Raw genomic sequence first — 10,291 nt, 5'->3', positions numbered from 1 at the left:
TCGTCGCCTCTAGCAGCCTTACTAAACCAACAAGGTGAGTTCATAGCCCCTATTTAAGCTTTTCAAAACTATGGGGGTGGAAACATGGTAACTTTACACGGTTGGACAAAATCATTTATGCAAACACTCTTTAAACTATAAACCTTTGGATTTCTACACACGTGTGGAAATCCACAAGCTTTTTGGTAATCTATAAACTTTGGAAATCTATGAACATGGGGAAACCCATCAACTTATGGAGATCTAAGAACATTGGAAATCAATGAGTATGGGAAATTCTATGAACATTGACATCATGGGAATGGGAATCATATTCATGTCATCATAGTCATCGTGTCAGTATGGAAATCTAGAGATCAAAGCATCATGAGTTGAATTGGACGTGAGAGTCTATTCTACTCTCGGTAGAACTCACGACCATGAGTGGCAATTCTATTCTCGGTGGCACTCGTAACTCATGGGATTCTATACTAGTCTCGGTGGAATCCATAACTCTTGAGGACCTATACTAGTCTCGGTAGGGACCAAGAGAACCCAGGATTCTTTGGGGAGTCTATCCTACTCTCGGTAGAACCTAGCTGAGTCCTGGATGGCAAGAGCGAGGTAGTCTTGGTTTAAGTCTTGCGTGGGTTCAAATCAAGTCTTGTGTGATCATTGGGCTTCGTCATCATTCATCATCATTCATCATCATTCATTCACCATCATCTTGGATACTAGTAACACTTGGTATCTTGGCGTTGGATTATCTAGTAAACTTAGTATGCTCTAATTCATATGTCCTTGTTTATGCTTAACTGTTATGTGCTACATGTACCGTTGGGAGACCACAAATCTTTGAGTAATCTTATCACATACGACTCTAGTGGGAGAGTAATAACCTCGCTGAGAGTCCAGGAGAACATTTCATGTTTTACTTACTACAAAAACCTCTTTGGGAAAACCAAGAGATCTTTTCTTACAAGCCTTTTTTTTAAAAACCGGGTATTATACCCAAACATAGTAGTATAAATTGTAGAAGTGGTGGGTTAGCCGCAGGTACACCCTATATATAAACCCCTACAACCTATACTAGTATGTTTGTGTATAAACTCTTTTTCTTTAAACCTATGAATTCACTCATCTACTTTATGTAGTTGACAGTTTGTTACATGTTTTCAGGAAATAAAGCAGCAGGAAATCCCTAGCAAGTTTAGAGGCCTTAGAGAGATGAAGGCTAGGCTAGAAGTTGTTTGGAACTTGATATTTTGTTTTAAAACAATTTGTTTCATGTTACCTGGTTGATGTAATATTTGACATTTTGGTTATGTTTATGCATTTAGACTTTTATACTATTGTGCTCAACAATCACGACTTCGTCGCCGCGCCTCGATTTTTCCGCCATCGCGATCGGGGTGTGACAGATTGGTATCAGAGCCAATGGTTATAGGGAATTAGGAAACCGACCTAGACTATAACCTAGGATCCTTGACTCTAGATAGCTCATGCATCACAATCACATGCCTACACTTATATACGTGCTACGTGCTTATGTGCTGCATATTAATTGTAAACCTCTGAGTCATTCAGTCATACCAAAATCTTCGGTCATCAAGCATTCATATCTCTTGAGTCATGTCATTCTGTATTCTTGGTATAATCTATGTCCTCTATTCTTAAATCTTTGGCGTATCATTGATTCTATCTAACGCTCGTTTTTCGTCATGCGTAGAATGCCTCCCAGACGTGCACCCGCTCCCATGGACTCCGCTGAGTTAGCCAACCTTATAGCCCAGCAGATCGCGGCTGTGTTACCAGGCATGGTAACAACCATCAGCCAGGGGCTGAGGCAAGAAGGAACCTCTGGGGCCAACCAAACTCCAGCTCAGAACGCAAATGAACCAGCGAATAAGCCATACAAGGACTTCATGACTACAAAACCCACCAGCTTCAGTGGTACAGAAGGCGCCGTTGGTCTCCTCCAGTGGATCGAAAAGATGGAGGCAGCCTTTGTTATAAGCTCGTGCCCTGAGGCACTGAAGGTCACGCACGCGGCAAGCATGTTGTTTAAACGCGCGCTGACCTGGTGGAACAACGAGATAAGAACCCGTGGGCGTGAAGCTGCCCTGGCCATGACCTGGACGGAATTTGTAGCATTGGTTACCCGCGAGTTCGTACCTCTTAGTGAGGTGCAGAAACTTGAAGCTGAGTTTTGGGTGCACAAAATGAAGGGCGCTGATCACCAAGGGTACACGGAGCGTTTTCACGAGCTCTCCCTTCTCGTACCACACCTGGTCACCCCTCCCTCCCGGGCTATTGAGCTTTACATCAATGGCCTACCTGACACTGTTCGTGGAATCGTTATCGGGGCTGACCCATCAACCCTGCAAGCGGCGATTGAACTAGCTGCCCGACTGACCCAGGATCAGGTTAAGACTGGGGTCCTAGCCAAGGACACGGGCAAGGCCGCTGAGGGCTCATCCAAAAAGAGCAACCGCATCAAAAAGCGTAAGGCTAGCAGTTACGCGATGGTTACTCCCGCAACCCCAATCAGCTCTGTCGCTCCTGCTCCCACCCCTTCTGGAAGGCCAAAGAGGGAGTACACTGGGGTTCACCCCAAGTGCGGCACTTGCCAATTTCATCATCCTGCCGGAACCCCGTGCTGGAAATGCACGAGCTGTGGACGTTTGGGGCACCTAGCGGAACGCTGCAGATTTCAAGGTAATCAACTGGCGATACAGAGCAGCAGTTCCCAACCCAGCAACACTCGAGGCTGTTTCGAGTGTGGAGCCACGGACCACTTCAAGAGCATGTGTCCTCGTCTTGCAAATCTTCCACCGGCCCGAGGCCGAGCCTTTACTATTGGCGCTGCTGAAGCTTGCCAAAATCCTGACGTCATTACTGGTACGTTCATTCTCAACAATCTCTGGGTTTCTATTCTATTTGATACGGGTGCAGATAGAAGTTTTATTTCTAGCGCATTGGTCCCATTGCTTAATCTAGGAACTTCCGTCTTAGACCCCGCTTTCTCTGTCGAATTGGCAAACGGAGAGTCTACCCAAGTGAACGAAATCGTTCGCAATTGCACGCTTACGTTTGATCAGACGCCTCTTAGCATTGACCTCATCCCTATGCAACTAGGAAGTTTCGATGTAGTTGTGGGGATGGATTGGTTGTCCAACAACCACGCGGAAGTAGTGTGTGCCGAGAAACTCATCCGCGTTCCTTGTTCTTCTGGCGAGTCTATAACTATTCAAGGAGAGAGATCAGGCAGATGTCTGAAATTAATCTCCTGCTTAAAAGCCCGGCGATGCCTTCGAAAGAAGTGTCCCGCCTTCCTAGCTCATGTCTCCATCAAGGAATCAAAGGGGAAGAAGCTCTCAGATGTCCCCGTCGTGCGTGAATTTCCAGACGTTTTTCCTGAAGACTTGCCCGGACTTCCTCCTAGCCGACAAGTCGAATTCCACATCGATTTAGTTCCCGGTGCAACCCCCGTGGCAAAATCTCCGTATCGTTTGGCTCCGTCAGAAATGCAGGAATTATCGAGCCAGCTGCAGGAACTACTGGACAAGGGTTTTATTCGCCCTAGTTCATCTCCATGGGGAGCTCCAGTCCTCTTCGTCAAAAAGAATGACGGATCTTTCCGGATGTGCATAGACTATCGTGAGCTTAACAAACTCACCGTCAAGAATCGGTATCCACTACCGAGGATTGACGATCTTTTCGACCAGCTGCAAGGAGCCACCTACTTTTCCAAGATCGACCTACGCTCAGGTTATCACCAAGTGCGCGTCATGGAGGACGACATCGCGAAAACCGCTTTCAGAACTCGATATGGACACTACGAGTTCCTAGTCATGCCATTTGGTTTGACGAATGCTCCCGCGGTGTTCATGGATCTCATGAATCGCGTTTGTCGCCCATACCTGGACCAGTTTGTTATCGTCTTCATTGACGATATTCTCGTTTATTCCCGCTCTAAAGCCGACCATGAGCTTCATCTCAGGCTTATCTTGGATCTGCTGAGAAAAGAGCAACTCTACGCCAAATTCTCCAAATGCGAATTCTGGCTAAGGGAAGTTCAATTCTTAGGTCACATCATTAACAAGGAAGGCATTCATGTCGACCCTGCCAAGATTGAAGCCATCAAGAATTGGGAAGCGCCTACGACGCCGACCGAAATTCGTTCATTTCTTGGTTTGGCTGGGTACTACCGTCGGTTCATCTCGAACTTTTCAAAGATCGCGTTGCCCCTCACAATGTTAACTCAAAAAGGGGAACCGTTCATTTGGAGCCAAGAGCAGGAAGAGGCTTTCCAAACATTGAAACATAAACTCTGTCATGCTCCAATCCTGTCGCTTCCTGAGGGTAACGATGATTTTGTTGTTTATTGCGACGCCTCGAGCCAAGGTCTAGGCTGCGTCTTAATGCAACGCGGAAGGGTCATCGCTTACGCCTCGCGTCAACTCAAGAGTCATGAGAGGAATTATGTCACTCATGACTTGGAATTGGGTGCTGTGGTCTTTGCCTTAAAAATATGGAGACACTACCTATACGGTACGAAATGTGTCATCTTCACCGACCACAAGAGCCTACAACACATCCTCAATCAAAGGGAGCTAAACATGCGACAACGTCGATGGGTTGAACTCCTAAGTGACTATGACTGCGAAATCCGCTACCACCCTGGAAAGGCTAACGTAGTGGCTGACGCGTTAAGTCGCAAGGAAAGGACCCAGTTGCATGCGATCCGTATTCAGTCCAATCTTCCCTCCATGGTTCTTGAAGCTCAAAAGCAAGCGATTGCTGGTGGTGATCTCAAAAATATGCTATCTTGCGGTGCCGAACGGAAGTTTGAAACCAAGTCTGATGGTATACTTTACTACTTAAATCGCATGTGGATTCCAAACTCTGAACCACTTCGAGAACTCATCCTGAACGAAGCGCACAAATCCAGATACTCTATTCACCCAGGCAGTGATAAAATGTATCAGAATCTCAAGTCTCACTTCTGGTGGCCGGGTATGAAGAAAGACATAGCTTTATACGTCGGTAGATGTCTAACATGCTCGCGGATCAAGACTGAACATCAGAGACCATCTGGCCTGCTACAACAACCGATCATACCGCAGTGGAAGTGGGACGAAGTCGCTATGGACTTCATTACCAAACTCCCGCGGACACCCAGCGGTTATGACACGATTTGGGTTATCGTGGATTACTTGACAAATCCGCTCACTTTCTCCCTGTCCGTGAGGACTACACCACGGAGAAGCTGGCGCGGATTTACATTCGTGAGATCGTAACCCGTCACGGTGTGCCTAAGGGCATCACGTCTGACCGTGACCCCACTTTTGCGTCAAGGTTCTGGAAGTCATTTCAGAAAGCCTTTGGGACAAGTGTGAAACTTAGCTCTGCCTATCATCCTGAATCGGATGGACAGAGCGAAAGGACCATACAAACCCTGGAGGATATGCTCAGAGCCTGTATCCTTGAATTCGGTAGTAGCTGGGAGACTCACCTTCCTCTTGCAGAGTTCTCATACAATAACAGCTATCATGCTACCATCAAATGCGCACCATTCGAGGCACTCTATGGCAGGAAATGTCGTTCTCCACTGTGTTGGTCCGAGACCGGAGATTCTCAAATCATCGGCCCGGAACTGATACAGGAAACCACTGACAGTATCGCCATCATCCAGCAAAGACTTAAGGACGCCCGCTGTCGACACAAGTATTATGCTGACAAACGCCGCAAACCTCTGGAGTTCCAAATAGGCGATCACGTAATGCTCAAAGTTTCCCCCTGGAAGGGCGTTGTTCGCTTCGGGAAGAAGGGAAAGTTTGCTCCAAGGTACGTGGGACCTATCAAGATCATCGAAAAGGTCGGACCCGTAGCCTATCGCCTGGAATTGCCTCCAGAACTCAGCCGTGTTCACAACGTTTTTCATGTGTCGCAACTCAAAAAGTGCCTCGTTGACGAGACCGCTCAAATCCCGATCGACACGGTTCACATCGACGACAAACTACACTTTGTTGAGGAACCTGTCGAGGTCCTAGATCGAGAAGTCAAAAAGACTAAGCGAAGCCGGATACCTATAGTCAAGGTGCGATGGAACAACCATCGTGGACCCGAGTTCACATGGGAACGAGAAGATAAGATGAAGGAGGAATACCCTCATCTGTTCGCATAGTCATCATCTTTGTAATTCTAGAAATCTTGGAGTCTATGTAATCGTAATCATGTAATCAGGGACCAATATTATTCAATAAAGTATCATGTTGTTCCTATTTGCTTATAAATATTCTCTTATTTGCATAACACCAAGTTTGGCTACTCGTGACTCGTGCTGGAAAACACAAGTCGTGCATACTTAATCATGTAGACATTGGAGTGAACTATGTATCATTGAGCCAAAATTTGTCATTATTCTAGCATTCATAAAGCATGGTTGTGTGTGTGTGTGTGGTGTCGTGTCAATTCTCTAACCGCACGCAATAGAGTTTATACATTGATACAAGGTGAGCTCGTAATTATAGTCCGGAATATAATTGCATCAAGGTCACAGGTGTATACGTGTATAAACAATTTGCTATTGTGTAACTATGAGTCGTGAACTCAAGGTTTGTGTAGGGAATTAATCAATGAATGTTGAAGGAGTGGTGGGTTAGCCGCTGGTACACCCTGTATATAAACCCCTTCAGCACAAGTTGGTTATGTCTGAAGCGAGACTTGGAATTAGGGACTCATAGTTAGCGTGGCAGCTGTGAGACGTTAAATTCAAGAGTTATTGAGGGAATTATTCACAGAAGATTGAAGGAGTGGTGGGTTAGCCGCTGGTACACCCTATATATAAACCCCTTCAATCCGAAATGAATATGTCTGATGTAAAGCTTGAAGGTGATGCCTTGTAGTGGAAAATAGTGTGTCGTCCTGTGTGTCATTGATCTAATAGGAGTCGAAAGAAACACTCAAGTGGGGTTGAAGGGGTGGTGGGTTAGCTGCTGGTACACCCTATATATAAACCCCTTCAGCTTGATTTGGGTGGTATCCAAGATGAATATTAGAGGTAGTGGCGCATAGTGGTCATCATGGGATCGTGTAATCTAAATCAAAACTTAATCAAGTATACAAAAATCTAAATTTCGGGACGAAATTCCTCTAAATTGGGGAGGATGTAACGCCCTGAAATTCGATTAGTAAACTAAGATCGTGAAATCATCGGAAACTATAGACTTTGGGTTCTGGACGATAAGTTCGGAACCCATATCATTGGAAAAATCTGTTTTTATCATTTAAAATGTTTATTTCATAAAACGACATTTACGCCTGAAAAATATTAATTTTTATGCTTTCGAAAAATAAAATGTTTTTATTTAAAAAGATTTCAAATAATTATTCGAAAAATGATTTTATAAAAGTTTTGCTGAAAAAGTTTTAGTTTGTTTAAAAACTTATGAACTCGACTAGTCTTGACCCGTAGGTAGCCTAAACCCGAACCCGAGTCACCCGAGTATTTAAGCGGGAAATCAAGTGTTCTTGCACCACCTCTTTCATTTTCACCAACACTTTCACAAAACCCACCCAAACACTCTCATTCTAGAGAGAGAAGTCTTCAAACTTCAAATCCGAGTCCACAAATCTGTTTGTTGTTGTTTTTGGTAAGATCTTCTTGAAAATCATACGTTTTTATCATCAAATCCGGCCCCGAATCGAGCAAAAAACCCCAACTTTTGTGTCAAGTGTGTTCTTGGTCAAAAACCGTCATTTTTGGTGTCAAAATGCAAGTTTTTGTTGTTATAAATACTAGGAATCATTAGGTCTTTGAATTCCGAGCATTTCCATGTATAAAACATCAATTTTGGTCGAAAAATCACAAAAATCGCGATTTCCCGTAGGTTTCTCCGTCACCCGGCTTGAAGGAGTCGAATCAGATCCTATTCGGTCGAATCAGATCCTATTCGGTCGAATCAGATCCTATTCGGTCGAATCAGATCCTATTCGGTCGAATCAGATCCTATTCGGTCGAATCAGATCCTATTCGGTCGAATCAGATCCTATTCGGTCGAATCAGATCCTATTCGGTCGAATCAGATCCTATTCAGTCGAATCAGATCCTATTCAGTTGAATCAGATCCTATTCAGTTGAATCAGATCCAGCCTCCTGTTTTTTTTTTCAGCTTTAAAACCCAGTTTTTGCTCGAGGTCGCGTAGGCTTGTACTCTTAGACTTATAACACGTTGTTAACCTATTATGCCCTATTCTAGACTTAGAGGATCAACAAATTGGATAGCACTCGTCGCCTCTAGCAGCCTTACTAAACCAACAAGGTGAGTTCATAGCCCCTATTTAAGCTTTTCAAAACTATGGGGGTGGAAACATGGTAACTTTACACGGTTGGACAAAATCATTTATGCAAACACTCTTTAAACTATAAACCTTTGGATTTCTACACACGTGCGGAAATCCACAAGCTTTTTGGTAATCTATAAACTTTGGAAATCTATGAACATGGGGAAACCCATCAACTTATGGAGATCTAAGAACATTGGAAATCAATGAGTATGGGAAATTCTATGAACATTGACATCATGGGAATGGGAATCATATTCATGTCATCATAGTCATCGTGTCAGTATGGAAATCTAGAGATCAAAGCATCATGAGTTGAATTGGACGTGAGAGTCTATTCTACTCTCGGTAGAACTCACGACCATGAGTGGCAATTCTATTCTCGGTGGCACTCGTAACTCATGGGATTCTATACTAGTCTCGGTGGAATCCATAACTCTTGAGGACCTATACTAGTCTCGGTAGGGACCAAGAGAACCCAGGATTCTTTGGGGAGTCTATCCTACTCTCGGTAGAACCTAGCTGAGTCCTGGATGGCAAGAGCGAGGTAGTCTTGGTTTAAGTCTTGCGTGGGTTCAAATCAAGTCTTGTGTGATCATTGGGCTTCGTCATCATTCATCATCATTCATCATCATTCCTTCACCATCATCTTGGATACTAGTAACACTTGGTATCTTGGCGTTGGATTATCTAGTAAACTTAGTATGCTCTAATTCATATGTCCTTGTTTATGCTTAACTGTTATGTGCTACATGTACCGTTGGGAGACCACAAATCTTTGAGTAATCTTATCACATACGACTCTAGTGGGAGAGTAATAACCTCGCTGAGAGTCCAGGAGAACATTTCATGTTTTACTTACTACAAAAACCTCTTTGGGAAAACCAAGAGATCTTTTCTTACAAGCCTTTTTTTTAAAAACCGGGTATTATACCCAAACATAGTAGTATAAATTGTAGGAGTGGTGGGTTAGCCGCAGGTACACCCTATATATAAACCCCTACAACCTATACTAGTATGTTTGTGTATAAACTCTTTTTCTTTAAACCTATGAATTCACTCATCTACTTTATGTAGTTGACAGTTTGTTACATGTTTTCAGGAAATAAAGCAGTAGGAAATCCCTAGCAAGTTTAGAGGCCTTAGAGAGATGAAGGCTAGGCTAGAAGTTGTTTGGAACTTGATATTTTGTTTTAAAACAATTTGTTTCATGTTACCTGGTTGATGTAATATTTGACATTTTGGTTATGTTTATGCATTTAGACTTTTATACTATTGTGCTCAACAATCACGACTTCGTCGCCGCGCCTCGATTTTTCCGCCATCGCGATCGGGGTGTGACAGAGTTGATTCGTGGTCTGTTCGGACGTGTGTTCTATGTTGGCGAACTTGACAAGTCCATGTATAACAAGGCAAACTCGTGCCCCACGTACAGGTATTTATTGCACGTCCTCATTCATTGCCTTGGTGGACGAAAAGGTGGATACGACGAGTGCAGGATTATGCTTCAATCGGCATTCGTCGCACTGATTTTGAACAAACTGTTCAACTTCTCTTAGATGATCTTCTATCATCTCAAAGAAAATTTCCTTGTCAAGAATCGACGAGGTAAATTTCTGATGTATCCATGGTTTATCCAGTTGATCGTTCAGGATCTTATTCCTAATCTGGTGATTGATCGACAACTGGTGAATGATGTTGTGAGGACCGAGCCCCGGTGCGGAAGCAAGAATAATCGGTATTAACGGTTGAGCTCGGATCCGGGTTAGGATCGTAACACGTATTCACTCTTGAACGATAATAATGGACGGATGTGGAGAGATCGTTTTGATTAACAATAATCAATAAAGTAGGATGAACCATTGTATGTAATCGAAACACAATAGATAGATGTAGTAGTATGATTTCATTAACCAAATGATTGTCATGAAGAAAACTCATACATACATTCATACATACAAAG

The sequence above is a fragment of the Bidens hawaiensis genome, unplaced genomic scaffold (genome assembly GCF_021521415.1).
Source record: "Bidens hawaiensis isolate Kalapana, Puna unplaced genomic scaffold, B.hawaiensis_p1.1 tig00032482_1, whole genome shotgun sequence".
In the NCBI taxonomy this organism is placed as follows: domain Eukaryota; kingdom Viridiplantae; phylum Streptophyta; class Magnoliopsida; order Asterales; family Asteraceae; genus Bidens; species Bidens hawaiensis.
Note: the sequence above shows the minus strand (reverse complement) of the source record.